The sequence below is a fragment of the Hippopotamus amphibius genome, chromosome 8, assembly GCF_030028045.1.
Source record: "Hippopotamus amphibius kiboko isolate mHipAmp2 chromosome 8, mHipAmp2.hap2, whole genome shotgun sequence".
NCBI lineage: Eukaryota > Metazoa > Chordata > Mammalia > Artiodactyla > Hippopotamidae > Hippopotamus > Hippopotamus amphibius.
Window position 1 is genome coordinate 113050229 of NC_080193.1, and position 10235 is coordinate 113060463.

The following is a 10235-nucleotide window of genomic DNA, read 5'->3' on the forward strand; positions in this document are numbered from 1 at the left end:
CGCTCCTGGCGGGTTCGCGCCCCGCACCCGGCTGACCGGCCCCGCAGGTGGCGGCCGAGGGGCGCTCGGCTCCAGGGCGCGCCCTCTGCGGGCTGCACTCGCGCACCCCGGCGGCGCGGGCAGCCACGGTCCCGTCCGCAGGCGCCGGTCCGGGGCAGGGGCGGAGCTGGCCCGTGAGGCTGGTGGGTCCGGCCACCGCCCTCGCGCCCACCCTCCATGCACTATCCAGACGGCGGCCATCCCCCAGTCCGGCAGGAATCGGACCCCCAAATTTCGAAGGAAACATAAGCGAGCAAGTCATTTCACTTTCCCTGGCCTCTGATCTGAGCCACCTGGGCTGCTGTCCCTCCTGGGCTCTGCCCAAGTGAGAGGAGGGGCCGGGTGTCCGGGTGGGGGCTGCCATGGGGAGAACCGGTGCTCGCGGCCCCGCGCTAAGCCACGCGCAGGTGAACTGGCGGCAGCCTCACCGAGGCCTTCCCAGCTGAGGGTTCCGGCGCCCGGCGTCCAGGCTTAGCAGCCAAACCCGCTTTGACCTCAAACCCCACACGGTGCAGTCCTAGGTCAGGGACTCTGCCCTTCCTAACTAGCTTGCACCCTGAGAATGCAGAGCAAAAGTGCTTGATGTAATTAAACATTTAAAAGGACATAGCCATGTGGTACTTCTCTACCCAGAAATACTCAAGAACATTTTCCAAGCATGTTTCTCCTTAAAACACCACTAACAAAACATCCTTTTCTTGCTCTTTTTGGCACTGAAGTCTCTATCTCAAAACATGGCCATTATTCAGTTGTGTTGCTTTGTGCATTCCATGTGATGCTTGTATCTTTCCAGCATGATTCCTAGCAATAGTAAAAGCCCCAAGCGAACTACAAAAGAACCATTATTTCGGTTGTGTTCTACAATGGATTAGTCATGCAAAACTCAGGCTTGAAGAGACCTTGGTGATGACTTCACCTGACTCATTTACATTACAGGTGAGGACACCCAGGCCCAGAGTCCAGTGGCAAGACTAAATGTGAAAAGAAAGATTGGAACCTGCACAGCTCACAGTGGGTAGACTAACATGAGGGTTAGCTCTCTAAAGGTATAACACAGTAAAGAATATGCCTAGATTGCAGAGGGATTGAGAAGCATAAATTATATAAAATCTAGTTCAGATATTTTTAGACTTTAAATGAATCAAATATTCCTATTTGTTACTATGATTAGATTAACTAAGGTAACTTTTATATACAGACAGTAGCTCAGAAATGTAATTTTGCTTCATGATAATATTAATGGAATTGGAATAGGCACATGGTGACATAGACTGTGGATATAATTATATTGATTTGTTTGATCAGTATCAATTTCTAATGTATACCAGTTGACTATATGAAGATAAACAAGTATTTAGTTCTGTATATTTCAGGCATACCATGCTAAATAATTATGATCAAATGCAAGGTTCCACCTTTAGGCCTAACTGGTCACTGAAGGTGTCACTGCTTGCCCTCTCCCTTCGCACGTTGAGCCTTTACCAACCTAGTACTGCAATGATCCATAAGAGACCTCTGGGTTCCACACTGAGAGATGGGTGTCAGGCCATGATGTGCTCAAGGCGAGAAAAGAGAAACTTCCCCGAGTCGGCCAGACTCAGGCCAGGCCCTCCCTCCGCCATCCCGGGTCTGGCCGAGACAGAGAAAAACCCGAGAGCAGCCCTCGCCTCTCCCCGCGGGGCTTCCCGAGGCGGCCGGTCACCGGCACCCGGAGCGGAAAGGCAAGGCTTCACTGCGGCTCCTGGGCGGCCCGGCGGGCTTACCAGGCACTTGGGACGAACTTGGCCGCAGAAGGTGCTTCTCCGAGCTCCTCCGAGAGACGGCCTGCTTCCAGCCTTAGGACATCCGAAGGTGACCGGAGCCTTGGCCTCTCAGGCTCTAGGCCGGGCTTCGGGTCAGGATGGTACTGCCTGTTAGGCCCCGAGGGAGGAGGCCTCAGGGGAACGTGGCGCCCTCTGCTGCCGGGGCCCAGAATGCTGGCTTTCCTCTCAGCCACCCAGCCTGGAACTGGGAGCTCGGGCCCATCATTTCTGCCCTCCTGTTATCCTCTCACCTTGGCTGGAGCAAGAACTGAGGACGTGGGAACCTAGAGATCCTCAAACTGGTGGTGGCAGAGACCGACTGTAGGATTTTGAAAGTGTGCGGGATACAACTTCTAAAAAGCCGGAGAACAAAGTGAGAGAGAGGAGGAAGGACCCTGAAGACAGCCTAACTTGAACCTGGTTAGGGTGAGGATGCCTGGGTGATAGCAAGTGTTTATTGTATTTTCTTTTTACCAGAAGAGCATGGAAAATAAAAATTAAAAAAATAGTGATGAGAAAATACTAGAACTTGAACACAAATGATCTGACACTGGAGCCCATGCTGTTGACCAGGAAGAGGTAATGAGCTGGATTGAGGACTGCATGCCAATAGTAAACTTGCAAGCAACAGGATTAAATCCAGGCACCCCACCCCTCATGCCCTTTCCCTCGTAAAGAAATCCCATTCCCACTCCCAGGCCTGTAAAACTTCCACTTCCACTCCAGACAGGTCAGAGAAAGGTAGGTAGCTGACTGCCCTCCACTGGTTTCTCTACTTAAACACTGAGCACCTCAAACTTCCACTTCTGCTTCAGGCGGACCAGTCAGAGCTTACACCTCTGGGAGAAGCATGGAGGGCATGCCAGCCAGGTGGAGGGAACCACCTCTTGAAAAGAACTCTAAGTAGTGAAATGATGAGGCTCTGTCAGAAGGGATCTGGGCCCTGGGACTCACCTCTCTGCCACTAGGGCTCTTCCTAGCATATTAAACAGTCAAATGTCATCTATTTTCTGATAGTGAAGTGATGAGGGCAGGATAAGTGGGTGGAAGAATGTGTGAGTGCTCACATGAAGGCAAGAACATGCATGTATATTAGACAGTTACGAAAGTCACAGAAAAGATTTATAAAGAATAGAAAAATGACTGATGAGATAGAAAAAATATATCATTATGATATACCATTACGGGGTATGAACCCTGATAGAATAGCACATAGGTGTGATCTATGAGAAAACTCATCTTAACATTTTGATTTTCACCATGATATAGCTCTATTAAGATAAAGAAATTTGTAATTTTGTTTTCTGCATATAAAAATTGAAATTCTACCTCTTTTCTCATACAATAGTCTACCACTATTCGTGGAAGGTTTAGGTGGTTGTGGGTAGAAAAGGGACTTCTTTTCAGGGAGAAGGGTATGGGTGGTTTGATTTAATTTTATTAATTGCAAGCTTACTATTTGGCATGCAGTCCTCAATCCAGCTCAATATTTCTCTCCTATCTACTCTAGAAACAAAACAAAACAACAACACTTTTCGTGTTTACTGGGAAGCATAGCTATTTCCTACATATATTTTTCACTGATCTAGGTTTTATGTGCTGTTTTTCATACGTTAAGCCTAAAATGGTCTCTCCAAAACAGTGAACTTATCTTGTATGCGCTAAGATTTTATCTAGATTACGCTGAGAGACCCAGATATCTCCTCTGAGTAGGTGACACATTTTCACATCACACCCTAGACTAACTAGGGTTTTAGGATGCAAAGCTTTAAAAATTTAGCAGCAGAAATGGAAAACTGATTCTTTAACACTTTCTGTAGCCCAAGATATATGAACATATTTCTTCATGAAGAACTAGCTGTGGATATGAAAATGGTGTCATCCTGGACCTTTTCCTGCACCCTTTGTACTACTGCCAGGTATTTCTATGCCAGAGCAGGCTTCACAATGAGGCTGTAAACCTTAATCACACTGTTGTGAAAGACCTCTGTTTGTTTAACATTTGCCCAGAATCAAGGAACAAATCATCAGATTACCTGACCAGTGAAACAGGTAAAAATGTAAACCTATGAGAGTTTCCTATTTTGATATTTTAATATATATCATGATATGTTTGAAAGTTTGTATATCCAAAAGAAACTTTCAGAGCTCTGCTATAGGCCATTCTAATCTTACTCATTATGTCACTGAAATGAAAAGTGATAATATTATCTTCCTCATATGGAAGACAGTCAAATCATTCCTCAAACCTTGTCTTTCCTTGAGGGAAAGAAGTGTCTAACTTTTTCTCATAGGATTTCCTTTACTCACATTTGTCAGGCTTTTCTAGACCTGATCTGCTTCTCCAAATGAAATTCTATGTCTGGTAACCCAAATTAAGGGAACATTCCAAATAAGAGTTTAACAATGCCAAGCATTAGAGTATTATGGAATGATATTTCCCTACTATGTATTGTATAACCCAATTCTGTTCATTATACTAACAACTATTTAGGTTGACAACTATGCCATAAGTCTATTTCTTCTTCTCACTTGTCTCATTTTTCCTTATAGTTCTTCTGTGTTCTGAGTTTTGGTCTTTAAGTTTACTGATGTGCATTTGTCAGTAAATAAGCTTCAGAGTAACCTATATAAGATGTCTGAAGATCTTTACACTAAACTTAAATAAATGCATTTTGGAGTCTTTAAATCATCATCAACATTCCCTATAAATCTCCTGTAAAAGCAGATTTAACAGTCCCGAAAGAGATAGAAATGTGTTGGAAATAAATGAGCATCTTACTTTTTTAAATTGTTGTTTTTATGGTTATTTGTATTTGTTTTCCCCTCTAGATTCTAAGTATCATGAGGACAGGAACATGTACTTTATGTATTTTATATGCTACTTATTTCTAGCACCTGGCATATGGAAAGTATTAAGTCTTATTGAATTGAATGTTATTTCTCTGCTTTGATGCTTTCTATGATTTCATCCCACTTTAAACAGAGAAAAACATTACTGCTCAGACCCATGAATCCAAGCTTCTGTAAGTCTTCTTTACCTACATTTATTTTTGATAACCATTTCTAACATTAAGATGGGGCTAACTTCTCTTGAATACAGTGTGGATATAAGACATTGTTAAAAATCAGATAAATACTGAAGTAATCATTGCTCCAAAATTTATTATTTCAAATGTCATATTGTAGTGCATGTTTTGTTTTTTAGTTAGGGCATATGTGCCTTTCAATATGACTCACTTTCTATTGTCTCAATACCCTGGTTGTTAAAAACAATCTGTCCAAATTTGATCAAAATAGTTCAGCTTCCCCCCTGGAATTCTAGATTTTCACATATTTGTTTATTAGCTTATAATTTTAAAATTAAAGCCAAATATTTGATAAATATACCTTGAACATAATATAGCTACATAAAGACATTAGGATATTTATTCTAGAGAAGCTAGGGGAATTAGAATAGATATCTAAGCGGTATGTATTCAAATGGATGAGGGGCTACACTTAATCTACACTGCTCTGCTGGGCACTACTAGAACCTCTAGGAAGAAGTCATGGCAGGCATGTTTGGATTTAATTAGGAAAGGACTGTCTATTGATTAGAGCTTATAACAGAATGGACTGGTTAGCGAAATAGTGAGCTTCCCCTTAAACCAGAAGTTACATGATCTATCTGAAATGTTACAATGGAGATTTCTAAAAAGAATAGCAAAATTCCATATCCTTTAAGAAAATCTCTCCAAAGCCAAGATCTGTAATCTTAGGAGTTGTTCTGCAATACAAATACATGTGAACCTGGCCCTGGGACGGCATCCAATGCAGCACTAGAGCCATTATCTTGATGTCTTACTGTGTGTGCCGTCTACAAGGACAGAGAGAGCCTTGCTGTGTCCTCGGCTAAGAAGGCAGTTTAGCATCTTATAAAGATTTTTCCTTAAAAGCAAATCAATGACTGGGACTTCCTAGGTGGTGCAGTGGTTAAGAATCAGCCTGCCATTGCAGGGGACATGGGTTTGATTCCTGTCCCAAGAAGATACTACATGCCACAGAGCAACTACGCCCATGCGCCACAATTACTGAGCTTGTGCTCTAGAGCCCGTGAGCCACAACTATTGAGCCCACGTACTGCAACTACTGAAGCCCGCGTGCCTAGAGCCCGTGCTCTGCAACAACAGAAGCCACCACAATGAGGAGCCCACGCACCACAATGAAAAGTAGCCCCCACTCGCTGCAACTAGAGAAAGCCCGTGTGCAGCAACGAAGACCCAATGCAGTCAATAAAAAAACAAAAAACAAAATCCTTTCTTAAAAAAAAAAAAAAAAAAAAAGCAAATCAACTACCAAATGTTGCATAAACTGGTACTCAAAGAATTCCAGCTAATCAACCTAAGAAACTGTCTATCTACAAAGGGATTTTTTATGGCTTGTGATATTTCACTTAACTGCTAACCTCATTTGCTGGAGTAAGGACCTACTATAACTTAGAGATAATAATGATAATTACTATTTATTGAGCACCTACTATGTGCTGGGACCCACAATAGCCATCTACATGCTATCTCATTTAATCCTCACAATAGCACTGTGAGGTATATATAATTTAAATATGAGGAAATGGAATAGATAAGGTAATTGTTAATATGTAATTGAACTTGAATTTGAACCCAGGCCTAAGTCCAAGGCCAGTGTTCCTTCTATTATTCTATATTGCTTTCCAATGTCTCAGTTGTCCACACAATGGCCTGTTAAATCTGGCCATAGTTCCACACAGCAGTACTCCTATCCAACTGCTAATCCCTCAACTGTGATGGGCAGTATCCATTACTAAGGTATTGAGATTTGGAAAGAAGATGGGTTGTTACCAAAACTGATGAATTTCTGGTGGTAGAATATCTGGCTTGAATATGTTGACAGGGGAAGCATTCTGAACAATTATATTTTCCATGGCCTCTATATTTCTGAGCAAGGATCTAGTCCATGGACACTATGTTTCACATCACACATGTATACCTACATAAAGCCAGCAATATAGATAAGATAGTCATGAAATAACTAAAGAATAGCTATAAGCAAACCAACCAGTAAATACATACTAGAGAGCTTATTTAAACCTCTGTCACTCGGGGCAGTCTTAGTTCTCAGAGCTCCAGGTACGAACCTCTTCCCCTGGGTGGATTCTTGGCTTTTCTCCCAGCCTGGCCCCCAAACACCAGTCTACACTTCCACCCCAATTGAAGAAACCGAGACTGACTCCTGCCTCCGGGTCAGAGGAAATGTTTGTTTCTCCAAACTTGCCAAAGGAAGAAAAAGAACAGCAAGAAGCAATTGAACATACTGATGAAGTACAAAATGTAATAGACAGGGACTTCCATGGTGGTGCAGTGGTTAAGAACCCACCTGCCAATGCAGGGGACATGGGTTTGATCTCTGGTCTGGGAAGATCCCACATGCCACAGAGCAGCTAAGCCCGTGCACCACAACTACTGAGCCTGAGTGGCACAACTACTGAAGCCTGTGTGCCTAGAGCCTGTGCTCCACAAGAGAAGCCACTGCAAGGAGAAGCTGTGCACTGCAATGAAGAGCAGCCCCCACTCACCATAACTAAAGAAAGCCCATATGCAGCAATGAAGACCCAATGCAGCCAATAAAAGTAAATAAATAAATAAATAAATTTACAATAGCCAGGACATGGAAGCAACCTAAATGCCTATCAGCAAATGAATGGATAAAGATGTGGCATATATATACAATGGAATATTACTCAGCTATAAAAAGGAATGAGATGGAGCTATATGTCATGAGGTGGATAGACCTAGAGTCTGTCATACAGAGTGAAGTAAGTCAGAAAGAGAAAGACAAATATTGTATGCTAACTCATATATACGGAATCTAAAAATGGTACTGATGAACTCAGTGATAAGACAAGAACAAGGACACAGATGCAGAGAATGGACTGCAGAACTCGAGGTTTGGGGGGGCAGGGGGTGAAGGGGAAGCTGAGACGAAGGGAGAGAGTAGCATAGACATATATATACTACCAACTGTAAAATAGATAGCCAGTGGGAAGTTGTTGTATAACAAAGGGAGTTCAACTCGAGGATGGATGATTCCTTAGAGGACTGGCATGGGGAGGGTGGGGAGGAGTCAAGGGAGGGAGGGAATATGGGGATATGTGTATAAATACAGATGATTGAACATGGTGTACCTCAAAAATAAATAAATAAATAAATAAATAAATAAATAAATAAATAAATAAATAAATAAATAAAATGGAAAAAAGGGGAAAAAATGTAATAGACAGACTTAATGAACAAGCCAGTGAGAAGACTTTGAAAGTAGAACAGAAATATAACAAACTCCGCCAACCATTTTTTTAGAAGAGGTTGGAATTGATTGCCAAAATCCCAAATTTTGGGGTAACAACGTTTGTTACCCATCCACGAGTGTCTGCACTGCTTGCAGAGGAGGATGAAGAGGCGCTGCATTATTTGACAAGAGTTGAAATGACAGAATTTGAAGATATTAAGTCAGGTTACAGAATAGATTTTTATTCTGATGAAAACCCTTACTTCAAAAATAAATTTCTCTCCAAAGAATTTAATCTGAATGAGAGTGGTGATCCATCTTCAAAGTCCACTGAAATCAAATGGAAATCTGGAAAGGATCTGACAAAACGTTCAGGTCAAACACAGAATAAAGCCAGCAGGAAGAGACAGCATGAGGAACCAGAAAGCTGCTTCACCTGGTTTACTGATCATTCTGATGCAGGTTCAGATGAGTTAGGAGAGGTCATCAAAGATGATATTTGGTCAAATCCATTACAGTACTACTTGGTTCTGGACATGGATGATGAAGAAGGGGAAGGAGAAGAAGAAGATAATCATGAAGAGGAAGAAGGATGGGAAGATATGGATGAAGAGGGGGATGAGGATGAAGCTGAAGAAGATGAAGATGATGATGAGGGGGAGGAAGGAGAGGAAGATGAAGGAGAAGATGACTAATGGAACACTGATGGATTCCAACCTTCCTTTTTTAATTTTCTCCAGTCCCTGGGAGCAAGTTGCAGTCTTTTTTTTTTCTTTCTCCTCTTGTGCTCAGTCACCCTGTTTTTGAGGTCTCTTTTCTCCTTTATACCATGGTTCACAACCTATTTTGAGGGGAAATAACTTGAGCAGAATTCAGTGGGAAAAGAATCTCTGTCCCTTTCTGTTCCAAATTCATTTTTATCCCTTCCTGTCTCAACAAAACTTTTATGGAATCAATACCACTATGCTCTGTGGGAAAAAAGAAAAACCTTCTGCTCCCTTAGCTCTGCTGCAAGCTGGAGGGTGCTAGGCTCCTGTGTGGAAGTGCATAGAGCTCCAGCTTTTTTCTTCCTTTCTCTGTATATTGGGCTCAGAGATTACACTGTGTCTCTATGTGAATACGGACAGTTAGCATTTACCAACATGTATCTGTTTACGTTCTCTTGTTTAAGAAAAGAAAAAGAAAACTTAAAAAAAACGGGGTTATAGAAGGTCAGCAAAGGGTGGGTTTGAGATGTTTGGGTGGGTTAAATGGGCATTCTCCTTTGGCAGTGTTTAATTGTGATGTTTAATGGGCATCCTTGCAGTTTAAGATGACACTTTTAAAATAAAATTCTCTCCTAATGATGACTTGAGCCCTGCCACTCGATGGGAAAATCAGCAGAACCTGTAGGATCTTATTTGCAATTGACATTCTCTATTGTAATTTTGTTCCTGTTTATTTTTAAATTTTTCTTTTTATTTCACAGGAAAGGAAAGGTGATGCTCAGTTTTAAACATTAAAAGTGTACAAGTTGATTTGTTACAATAAAACTAAATGTGTACACACAAAAAAATAAATACATACTAGTGGATAGAGAACAGAATATACTGTAAAATGTAAATCATAAGCAGTCAGTGAAAAGTAGGTGAGTTTTGATTAGCTTCATGAGATAACCATAGAAGCACAGAATTTTAATTGTTGAAAGAAGAGGGTGGGTATGTAGCTGATGCTATATCCACAGGGGTGGCAATGAGCATGAACACATATGAATGGGAAGAAAATGAATCTGTGAGAAATAAGCTAGCCAGGCATGAGGCCCACTGATGTCAAGCTAGGGTGATTTGTTCAGTTAGATGTATAACAGACAGCAATTGAAAGTTCTTAAATTGTAAAGCAATGTAATAAAAACTGTCCTTGAATAGAGTAGAATTAGGATTAATTTGACAACTCTGAGCAAGTAGGTAGAGGTTAGTAGCACAAGCCAATCATGTTGCAGAAATCCAGATGGAAAAATATGACCTGGCCTACCATAATGCCTGAGAGAATGAAAAAAGCATTCATGTAAGATGCTCTGTTTTTCCCAAAGACTTATTTTCCCTTCATAAACTT

At 41.7% G+C, this 10235-nt stretch overlaps 1 pseudogene; it reads left to right on the top strand.

Moving 5' to 3' along the window:
* Positions 1–3671: 3671 nt before the first annotated feature.
* Positions 3672–8903, top strand: LOC130859224 (protein SET-like; annotated as a pseudogene).
* Positions 8904–10235: the final 1332 nt, after the last annotated feature.